Genomic DNA, 12,426 nt, shown 5'->3' with positions numbered 1-12,426 from the left:
GGAAATGTGGTACTTTGTGCTGAGAGAAGCAGGCTCTTGTTTTGCTGTCTTTGGGAGAAAACAGCACTGTTTATGACACTGTTTATTGTCCACACAAAGGCGTTAGCCTTGGAGGAATAAACTATTTGGAAGATGATTTAGTACCATCCGCACTTGTCAACTGCAGCATTTTTGGATGGAGAAAATGCTGCGATGAGTAAATAATTGAAACACTAAAAGGAGCACAAGGGGTTTGTGGGAGTGTGTCTGTTACATAGTTTTTTTTTTTATTACAAAGAATTCCATTTTCATGATATTATTTATGCCCGACATTTGTATCAGACAACTTTTGCATAGTTTCTGGAAATCACTGGAGGTAAAAACTGCTTGAACAGTGAGTGCTCCCAGAACCTGAGACTGAGACCCCAAGTTTTTGGCTTCCAAGCAAACCTGTGTTGACTTTTTTGTTGATCTCGTCGGAGTCCCTTCAGTCCAGCAGCTGAGTCCTCAATGCAGGTTAAATAAGCTTGACTTGCTTGGTCCAGGGGGCACAGTGGTGCAGCGGGTTTGGCTGGGGCCTCCTGTGCGGTGGGTCTGGGGTTCAAGCCGTCCTTTGGGTGCCTTGTGGTGAACCTGTGTCCTGTCTCCCCTCCAGGCCTAACCCTGGCTTGCTGCAATGCCGCTCAGGATAAGTGGTTGTAGATATTATGTGTTTGATCCAGTGCCCATGTGAGGCTTCCTCCAGTCATTTGAGATTTTGATAAGCTTCGAGACAGTTATGACATAATTTTTATCTTCCTAGCTTCCCATTTTATTGAGATCCCTTTTATCAGACGCAAATTGCACATGGTTTCACTTTGGACTGGCTGCACAAGAAGAAAAAACATGACAGTGATTGCAGGAGACATTTCGAGCATGTGTATTTACTCACAGTTCTCCATGTGCTTCAGCCTTCCACTTGCCACAGGCCTTCGTTTATACTCCCTAAATTAAGACAATTTACTTCTTAATGTCATGAGAGATGAAGTGTGCTCGTCATCATTTGCTGCAAACAGCCAATGCCTGCCAAGCATTATGCTGTAATATTAAGCACCATTGGATGCTCTTTCTAAAGGTGTGTGGTTGTGCAAATTCTACTTATGGGTTATTGGTTACATTGTTTTTCTTCCTTCTATAATTGGACTTGCAGATTTCAGTTGTTGGTTTGTGTCTTCTGTGTAATAGATTCTAAAGAAAGACTTACATGTTGCAGTAGTCTTGGTGTAGGTGCATTTAAAAATATAAATGCTTCTGCAATTATAGAGACACCACTGGAAATTCTGCAGACTGAGTATCTCACAACTTTACACTATGTCCCCCAATACATTACTATCCTTTTTCATAGTGCACAGTTCACATCTTTCCATGCTTTTGCTCAATTCTCTTAGCCATTGCTTAAGTATGAATCTTTTGCCAATCTTTTGTTATGTATTTCTATTAAACTGCTTGCCATATCCTGTACTCGGACAGCTTCCAAGGAGGAACTGAAGTAATAATTTTCAGTTTTTGCAATGTGGGCTTGTTTCTAATTTTTAAGACGGCCTCTAAATTTTCTGTGGCATGATTTGTGAGAAGCTGTGAGGTATCAAACAAAATTTAATTTGCTTTTGAATTGACTCATCACTGGGGATCTGGTACCATGTCCAGAATCTGATCCCCAGGCAGTATGTCCTTATGTCAGTTCCATGTTTTTTCAGTGGTGACGGAGTTCACACACTAACACAGAAACTGCATTAAGACATATGGTGCAAAAACTATACAATCTGACATAGTATCTTCTAGGCATTAAGATGCACTAGGAAATTTGGCCATGGATGCCATGGACGCCAAAAGCATAACTACCTGGCAAATAATAGTTGCTGGGAAGACCCAATGTCGTAAAAATTCCATTTTGAAACGATTCTCGAAGGTTTAATGATTCATAGTTTTCAGCAGCCTTTCACTGCAGAGAGAAATACCTGAGAGAGGTTCGAGAACCATGCCTTTGGGATTTGTGGTGTTGGTGTACTGTGTTTGCACTCATATTTTTCTCAAGCCGACTTTTCTAAAACCATCCAGCCACCTCTCTGTGAAGTCCAGAACTTCCTGTAGACACAGCCGCGATCCCCTCCAGCTGAACCCGCCATCTCACTGGAACGGCATCTACCATCATTGTGTCTGTGATCATTAGATAATTAATGACTAATTTCCATTCCACTGTTCAAACAGTGTTTATAGTGAGCGCAGCAAGGGGGGCCTTGTTAGAAAGGGACGATACAACTGCCAGACAACAGACTCGATTTGTTCACAGTCAAAACATATGTCATTGTTATGGTGTCTCAAAGTGTTCATTAGGTTTCATCTTGAGGTTTTCGATGGATCGATACGTCATGCAGGCTGAGGAAATGACATCATGTTTCACCGAAACAATTATCACCAACCAAAGAGTTTATTTTGTGAGCGATGAGTGAACTAGCATGTTCCAATGTGATTTATGGCTCATTCTCGATGTTTGACTCAATCCCTGCCCAGTGGATTCATCTCACAGCATCTGAATAAACTGCACAATTTGGATTGATTTTGCGTGATGACACGTGACTGGCAAAGCTGCTGGATCTCGACTGGGATGTGAGTGTTGCGATGAAACAAACCAACGTCTATTCTGCTCTTTTTTTTGGGATTAGATGTTCAGCACGTGATACATATAAGCAGCTCTACCTGGCATTTGAGCATCTGTAACTGCAGGGTTTTTCTCCGCATTTTCCCATCTGGCAATGAAAACCGAGCTACAGAAGTCATGAAGCAGTCACCACAGTGCTTTGAAAGAATGGCAACCTATGAATAAAACTATAAACGAAAATCAGGAACGGAGACAGCCCGTTTTTCAGCCAGGTGCTGTTCACAGGTATCAGATATCAGAACTTACCAAGGTGTTTGTTGACTTCCAGGGTTCTGCCCAGAAGAGAAGATTTACATACAGGAGCCTCTTAGAGGAAGCAATAGTGTGTACACACAGACTCTATCCTTGGATAGAAAAAAAACATTGCATATGGAAACATTATTGTAACAGCTGCCTGATTTGTTTTACAAGAGGATACTGAGTCAGGATTTCTGGGTTTGATTAGGCATTAATTTTCAATTAGGCTGAGCAAGGTATTGGGGATTACGGGAATCAGAATAGTTGGCAAAGACTCAGATTTCCAAACCCTTGGTCTTCTCTGTATTTTCCTATGTTTTTGCCTAAGGCAAATTACAGGAATAGCTTGGTACAAAGCAAAAAAAAACGTTTACAAGATCACAAGGTAGCCAGATAATAAGCAATCATGAACAATTCAATACACACACACACACACACACACACACACACACACACACATTTTCAATACATATTTCCTATATTACTTATTACACAGGGACACAGGCAAGAAATACCACAGATTTGAAAGGCAGAGGGGAAAAATGGTCTGCGGTTAACGAGTTATATTGAAATATGCTATTTGGCGCTGAGGAGAGGAAAACAAAAACTCTCAGGGCAAGGTGAAAAAAAATAAACCTTAGGAGGTCCAAACCTGGATTAACCCATAGGCCTTGTTAAAGACAGCTTTCTCTTTGTGGTATTCCCATCCAGATTTGGGTGGTTCATTATAATTGTTGATAAAGCAATTATTAAAAATAAATGATCTCCTAATGTTGTGTAACACCTTTCAACCAACTTTGCTCCTAGTTGTTATCACAAGTTTCACACTTCCTTTCAAAATTTTATGAAACTGGTCATTAATTTCATGTGTTCAGATGCCTGGTGTGCAGGTTGTCATGAATCCTTGGCAATCAGATGAATGAAAGCATATTAATGTTAGATAAAATTGTAAATTAGTCAAATCTGACGAACACATCATGAGGGTTAATCTTAACTTTAATCACCCTTACATGGATGGAGAAAAACAATGACATTAAGATTTTGAAATCCCATTGTGGAAAAACCGTGGGAGTCTCTGCTGCACACCTGACCTTCTCAAGTACGAAATCTGCAAGCTGGCACATCAGATGAGTAATTTTTCACACAGGCTCAAGCTCCATACAGCAAAAAGAGTTAAGCATATGGCACTACTCGTACCGTATGCATAAACTGTCAGTTTTTTCCCTCCTGTCAAGAGGCCTAGATATTCCTCTGCGGTTTACAGAAGCCATCCATCTGTAGCAAACCATGAGGCCACCGTGCCTATGTTTAACTCAATTTTGGTTTGGGGTTATTCGCCAAATTCTACGGAGGGACACGCGGTGCGGTCGGAGGCCGGTTGTGCTCAAAGTGGTCTGGATTGTTTCTGAAGTTTTCCCATGTCTTACATTGTTTTTCAAATATAGGTTTTTCCTTAACTTGTTATTGTTGCCAGGCTATCATCGTCTTGCTTGAGTGGCCCCTCTGTGCATTTTCCATTATGCAGTGCTGTATTTATTTCAGCCAAAGGATTTATTCAGCCGAGATTCCCCGACAGTGGAAAATGATGCTGAGGAGAGCGACGTTCCAGCAACTGTGTCACTGAGGGCCTCCTCACACCTCACTGTTACTGTATGTGTTTGACCTTAAAACATGGTATAGAGACATAATTAACAAAAATGAAAATAATGCCGCTTAAGAGTTGCAGTATCTGAGGTTACATAAGGAAAAAAGGTTCTTGGTTTCCCTAAACCCAGAGCTGCTGATTTCAGGAAGCTGAGCAACTTTACAGTTCAGAACTATAAGGGCTTGGTTTTCACACTGGCTTTCATGATCTGATTTTCCATTTCAAGAATTGCATTTTCCATTGATTTTCCATTTTTTCCATTCTCCTGCTCCAACCTTCCCAGAGGGTGAACTACAAAGGGGGGACAAAATAACAGAAACCCCACATGGAAAATGAGTTGAACTTTGAAGTAACTAAGTCACATTGACAAATGCAACTGCAAAGGTGAGTCCTATTAGGTTGATTGTCAATCAGCAGTGTCTTTGTCAGCTATAAAACAGGTCTGACAATTTGTATTCTGATACGTGAGTTTTTTAAAGCATCATGAAATAACTAAGAGAGTTCCAAGGAGGCCAAATAACTTTAAATTGCAGGTGCATGGGTCTCAAAAACTGCAAAATTATTAAATGAGTGTAGGAGAACAGCGTCCAGAAAATGACAGTAAAGGACAAATATGGAAAAACCCCATCAACAAGGAGGAATAGTGGTAGCAAGTCAGAGCTGTACACTTCACTGAATCATCATAATTGAATCAGCATCTCTGTGATCCAGTCTCAACAATGACTGTACATCATGAGCTTCACACAGCTGGAATTTATGGTGGAGCTGCCATTTGGAAAAAGCTTGTATCTGAAGCCAGTGCACAAATGCGCATAATCTGTTGTAAGGACCACAAAACTTAGACCTCTGAGCAATGGAAAAAAGTAACATATCCTGATCGCTATTTCCCACTTCTTGACGGGTTTACGTTTGGAGAAAGTGAAAGGATGCTTTTAATCCACAACGTCTGTAGCCAACTGTTTAGCATGGTGGGGGATCTGTAATAGTGCGGACAACCATGTCGTGGGAGTGATGATTGCTCTACATGGTCGTATAACGGGCAAGGAATATGAAGTCATTTTACAGAACCAGGTGCACCCTATGCTGCAACCACTGTTTGCTCATGGTGTTTCCATATTCCGGGATGCTATTAAAGTTCCTATCTTATTCACACGGTTTTTTTTCTTTTTCAAATAATCCTGCTGTTTCACACAGCTGGAAGCGCCTTGGTTAAGGATTTGTCTCCTAAAGAGGGCCAGGGGGCTCTTTAAGATGAAGAAATGCGTTCCCCATTACTTCTTAGTGAAGCGGCTAATTCAGAACAAAGTTCAGTACCTGCAGGCTGTCAGGCTTCTGGGCAGCGAGTCGCGTCATCCCTACTGTAACCACTGCGTCACACGTTGTCGTAGTAATTTACAGCCCTGTCAACACTGGTTGTCTCCGACTTTGTTGTAGGTCGAATCCCAAGCCGCATGACTCAGCCGTTTCCATATAAACTTGTGGGCCAGGCTAAATTCTGTCTAATTTTTGTGAAGGTCTGAAACACAGTGCATTACATCACCCCACCGTGGTTCAAGCTGGCATAGTCAAGTCCATTCTATAAGATGGTCTGCACATTCAGCTTGGTAATAGCACCTGGTGCAGAAGGACCTGGTATCACTCTTCCTGGTCCAGATCCCTGTGATGCCCTCAAACTTGGTACCCAGTAAGTGAATGTGAGGACCTTACTCAGTGATGTGCTCACTTTACCTCTGGAGTTCAAATCCCTGTCCCCGCTTTAATGGGTTTACTTTTTATTCGCTTCATTTGACTATAACCATTCCTGACAGACGGCAACAGTTGTTTCTGAACTGAACCTTTTAGACTTTCCTCTTTAATAAGGACTACAACAGGTAATGGACTTGAAACATTCACTTACCTCCATGGTTTCTAAGGCCAAAGCTTTTATGCCCGAAAGGCTCTCCACCCAAAGCTTCTGAAATGGCTACTAAACTCACAGGCCAATGGTAGACTCATGATCTCCTGGACCTTGCATCATGGGTGTTGCTAGTATCCCGTAGACTATGCCAAGTTGTTTGCTCATACAACGGCGTATGCAAGGACGAAGCACGATGTAGCCCAGAACTTCAACTGCACAAGCAGCCATAAAACGCAGAAGTAACATACTGTTTTTTTTCATGTTGACAGCCAATTAATCAATAACAATTCAATGGAGATGAGGTCTCAATGTTCATAGAGCTAATCTATCAAATACCAGCCAGGTTTACAGCAGTGGCTGACATAAGTTCCTTGATAGGTTATTTGAGACATTCCGCAAATAAGTAGAACTGGGACCAATCCTAAATAGGCAGTATTTCAAGCAATAATGGAATAGATAAAATAGATGCTCGACCATTCTTGGTCTCATTTCTTTACACAGTAGATTGGACATCCTTGGTTTACTGTCTTTGTAAAGTTGATAGTTGAGAAATTACAACTCAGCCTCACTGCCTCACCTTACATTCTGAATAAACTTGACTCTATTCCTTTACATACAAATACTTTTGAACCCCCAGAGTCAGCTTACGTTCATGTGCTAGTCTGATCATTGGCCCAGACTGGCCCTGGTGTTTGGCTCAGATGTAATATTCTAAACACCAACCTCACAAAAGGTCTTTTTGTCCAAGGGTCACGGTCAGACAAAGTCGATAAAACAAAAAGTGAATCGGCAGATGTTTGAAGCATCAAGTGAAAAAACATGACTCGCCATGCTTTATTTTTCCAGCGGCACGATTATAAATTAATATCCTCATAAAAGCAAATTATCGTTATCGTGCATGATGGTATTTTCCAAACCATACAAGTCCGTTGTATTACAGCGAATGGAAAAACACCTGCAGCTCATCTTGATCCTTTGAACCTGATCGGTTGAAATTGTTTACCAGATATGTGAACATTGTTTTCTCTTTCTTTTTTTTTATGAAAGATATTGCATCATCCTTTTCTACAAAACACAACATTCCCATTTAACCAGCATGAAATCATTTGCAGACATTGTTCTCATTACTTCACTGTATTGTCCATGTTTTCACAGAAATATGCTTTTGCTCATTCTCACAGGAATAACATTTATCTAAAAAACATGTGATTTTCTGGAAATGGACTAAATAAAGAATGCTGTAAAACAGGGCATGTTCATTGGCACTCTCCCCATTTGAATGATAAATATACGCCTTGCTTGTTAGCTTGCTCCAGCATTACTGAAATAGATTCGTTTTAACCAGATTAAGAAATGCAATACGCCTGCATCCTACGTTGTCGCAAAAATTATACCCCACGTTCGGTGTCATATTTTCGCAACCACACCTGAAATTTAACAAGAAAAGCAGGAGACTGAAATATCGTAAAACCAGAACCAGCGCTAAAATGTCTTAACATAGCAACCAAATACATATACAGTTCAGTAGGAAATTCAGATTGCTATAAATTTTTGATATGTGACATAAAACGGTGGTCCAGTCCTCTGCAGCCCTATTTGTTGCGCAGTTTCTTAACGTGTGCAGTTCATTTGCTCTCGGCCGAACGGGCTGTTGTCTACTCGTTCCAATATGTGTATGATCAGATACTGGAATGAATAGACAGTCCAGTGCATCGCAATATTATTCTTAAATATATTTTCTAGAATTTTCTAAAAAATTACAAATGAACAAAAATCTTCAAAGTGGAATTCAAAGTGTAAAAAATTATTTTAGTATTTCTAGTGATTTACCTTCATGAACCTGCATACATGACCTGTATCACAATAAGTAAGATGAAAAGTCCTCTCCTCTGAGCACGTGGCTCGTGAATGGTGCTGACGGTGATCGAAAGGGCAGTTTGTGTCTGGGGGGGAGGTCTTCTCTTGCCTGGGGTCCTTTGGGGAACACTGCGAAGGAGTGTGTTCCCTGAGGTCAGATCACGGAGTGGAAAGTTGAGTGCAGGAAAGACGTGACATCATCCTTCCAGAAAACACTGCTGCAATGCTCCATTAGAAGAGGGAGGCCTTTGAAACCAAAGTTATAAGAATAATAATAAAAAAAGGAAAAAACTCTCCGTCCACTGGATCAGATATAGGAATGAGCCAGAGGTCCTTTTTTCCTCCACAGCTAATTGGAAGAGGCTCTTTTTTTCGGTGGTGGAAAAAGTGACAGTACAATTCTGTGGTTCCTGTGAGGGTTTGAGGGAAGTTGCATGGGAATTGGACCAGTGCTGTGGACAGTTCTGCAGAGACATTTATGTTTACTAATTCAGCAGACATTCGTACACAATCTATGAGCAGCTCAGAGTCACCAATCCACCTGAAACACATGTCTTCAGACTGTGGGAGGACACTGATTTGAACACAGGGAGGGCAAGAGAACTCCATTACATTTACATTTATTTATTTAGCAAACACTTTTCTCCAAACTCTATGTAGTGTTACTAACCCACACACCTTATTCACCAAGGTGACTTACACTACTAGAGACACTACTTACAATGGGTCACTCATCCATACATCAGTGCAACACACTCTCTCTGTTACTCACAATATGGGGGAACCTGAACAGCATGTCTTTGGACTGTGGGAGGAAACCAGAGCACCCAGAGGAAACCCACACAGACATGGGGAAAGCATGCAAACTCCACACTGAGCAGGGATCGAACCCACATCCTCTCGCACCACCCAGGCGCTACTTGCTGTGTCACCGTGCTGTCCATGCAGGCCGAACCTTTGTCGAGCTCATGTCCAGAGGTACCTGCTGAGCCACGGTGCCGCCAACGGAACAAGCATGTAAACTGAACCTGCTTGTCAGGCCCATTGAAATGCACGCTGAGGCCGGATATCAGCATTTTGGTTTCTCCATTCATTCCCCAAGTATCGAAAAGATTTCACCATTGAGTTGTCCCAGTGTTCCTGTTCTAAGTTTTATTGATGCTAGAAGCCTCTTCCCAGGCTCAGACAATGAGGTTTGTGCGTGTGCTTTTTTTAGATATTCAGACAACGGCTCCACAAATGGACCTAAGGACTTGTCCTCACACAGTCTTTTATGAAGTCTGACTGCTCTATCTGGGTTTGTGTTGATTTTTTTCTAGGTGCTCTGGTTTCCTCCCACAGTTGAAAGACATGTGTTTCAGGTGAGCTGGAGGCTCCAGATTTCCCGCAGTCTGTTGCGTGAGTGGATGAGTGTATTACATTTATCTGGTGTATGAACAGATCAATGATTCTAGGAAGTTTAATGCAGAGTATCTAACATTGTAAATCACTTTAAATAAAGGTGTCTTAAATAATGCTAAAAACAACATAGCAAATCAGCTAAATTAACAAATGTGTATTAACATCTAATAACTGTCTATAGAATGTATCGCTGGGACACTCAAGTTAAATTCTCATTAACTGCATAATTCTGAGACCATCATAACTTACAATTTTATCTGAATTACCGAATTTAGTAAGCTGAGGTTGGATGGTCAGCAATGGTAGGAACAGGTGTCCAGCATTAGAGAAGCTGATTTCTTTTGTTCCGAATCTATTTTCTCCTTATGCAAGAGCAGCAATATATAAATATTACAAAGCAGGTATTTTCTTATATTAAGGTTAGATCTCAGTTGTTCATCATACAGAAGGCTAAACCGAGAGTCACTGTTTTGTAATATCCACACTTTCCTTTTACTTAAATTGACATTTATTCATTTAGCAGGCGCTTTTCTCCAAAGCGACATACGTCTCGTAGTAAATACGATTTGTGCATTACATTACGTGTGTCTCGGAAAGAAAAGCAAAAGAAGGGAACCTGTGGTGTGCTGGTTTGCACAACCTGAACCACGATAATAAATCATCGCCATGCGGACGTTCCGCCGCTACCGTACATTCTGAAAAGTCGCCAGTCTTCCGCCCACCTTTCCACAGTAGGCCATGCAACAGAAGTTGCTGGAACAATTCCCCAGTTCCCCCTTATTGTTGTTTTAAAGAGGGAAAAAGGAATTCTGCAATGCCCTCCACCACAATAAACCATTATTACATTTACATCTACATTTATTTAATTAGCAGACGCTTTTGTCCAAAGTGACATACATCTCAGCAAAAGACTGGAATTTAGCGTCTTCCGGAGTAGACCGCATTGTCATAGAAACTAATCCCAAGGTTTCGTTTCCTACGTAGCGTCTGCTCCGGAAGACGCTAAATTCCAGTCTAATGACAACGGACGCGGAAGCCTACGTGACTTGATATCTCAGCAAAAGTGCAATTTATACATTACAATAAGAGGAGACATAGTTGCAGACACGAAAGTCTCAAGCAAACCTAATTTGTTATCTACCACTTGCTGCACTGAGATTCATCATTCAAGTAGGTGCATAAAACACAGGACAGACAAATTATTATGCCCATTTACTGCACAGCACTAGTGGGGTTTTTGGAAAATTGTTCTGTTGCACTTAATAAAATCATCTCATCTCTTAATATCACTAAAAACAAGTGCAAAGAATTTGTGGTGCTGGGTTTGAATATATTTCCCTAGTTTGTCAGTAGGCTGTGCGTTTTTTTTCTTTTTCCCAATTCGATTTTCCAATTTATTTTCTCCAGCCCTTAATGCAAATACTCACATGCTAAATATGAGAGAGTCATATCTGTGCTGAATATGTGGTCCTTGTTATGCTGCTCTTACCACAGGCCTGATAAAATGAACTCTTGAATGTGATAAGAACCTCGACTCCTTTTAAGAGCTTTTTTCTCTTTCAGTATCCAAAGGTCTGATGTAATGATACTTTGGACAAAGGGCTCTTTTTGGGTTACTAGCAGTAACTTTATACATATATATATATATATATATATATATATATAAAGAAATTATCTAGATTAAAATGAGTACCCAGAATCCATCAGGAAAGTAAACTGGGAGTTGGACCTTGGTACCTATCAGGTTCTGAATCAGAAAAATCACCCTGAATATGTAGACTCCTCCCGATGCATAAGAACTCTTAAGTGTTCAGTAAGCAGCAATACAATAGTAATGATAGCAAAAATATTCACATCCTCCCAAAAGCAGACAATTGTATTGAATTTATTTTCTAGAATGTGCTCTGTAAAGTCCATTAGGAGTGTATCACGTATATTTAGGGAACTTCTTCCAGAGCAATTTCTGATGCGTTGTGTTTAGAAGTGGCGCTGTACTATATATGTGCTAGGACTTTTAAAGTTTGACTTTATTCCAGCACCGCAGATATGCTTTGAACTCTCTGTAAGTCCAGAGTGTCAAAAATCAGTGCGGATGGACAGTACAGAAAGGCATACATCTCTTCATCAGCATTTCTGCACAAAGTACAGGAAAATTTCTCAATGACTTTCCATTGCTATAAAAACACCCCTTTCAGACCCTCGGCATTTATATAGCATTATCTCAGTGGGTTTGTGTGGACCTTCTAAATTTATCCTTAATGGGTACCACATGGAGGACGACAGTCCGTGAATGTTCACTGATAGGTGCAATCTGTCTGTTAGGAACTTTTAAGGTCTCCATTGAAATTATGTTGTCTCTAGAAAATGTTTATATGTAAGGTTATATTATGGTTTTCTGAACAGCCAAGCCCAGGTGTTTATGTCTTTGTACTGTCCAAGTGAGGATTCAATCCAGCCTGGAAAACATCTGGGAAGCTACATGTATTATATTCATCCTGGTCACAGAGAATCAAAAAACAGACCCCCTTGTGAAGGCAGCTAAGGAACCACCTATAGTCCACCCAGTAAGTGGGGTGTAATCAGGGAAAGACATTAGTGGAGCACTCTGACGTCCAGCAGGCACCAACACAAAATGAGAGATGGTGTTCGGTGATGAAAAGGAAGATATTCCACACAATGACGGTGATTACAAAAGTTGGTGCCTCGGTTATG

Source organism: Scleropages formosus, chromosome 6 (assembly GCF_900964775.1).
Source record: "Scleropages formosus chromosome 6, fSclFor1.1, whole genome shotgun sequence".
Lineage (NCBI taxonomy): Eukaryota > Metazoa > Chordata > Actinopteri > Osteoglossiformes > Osteoglossidae > Scleropages > Scleropages formosus.
This window is presented reverse-complemented; position numbering follows the sequence as displayed.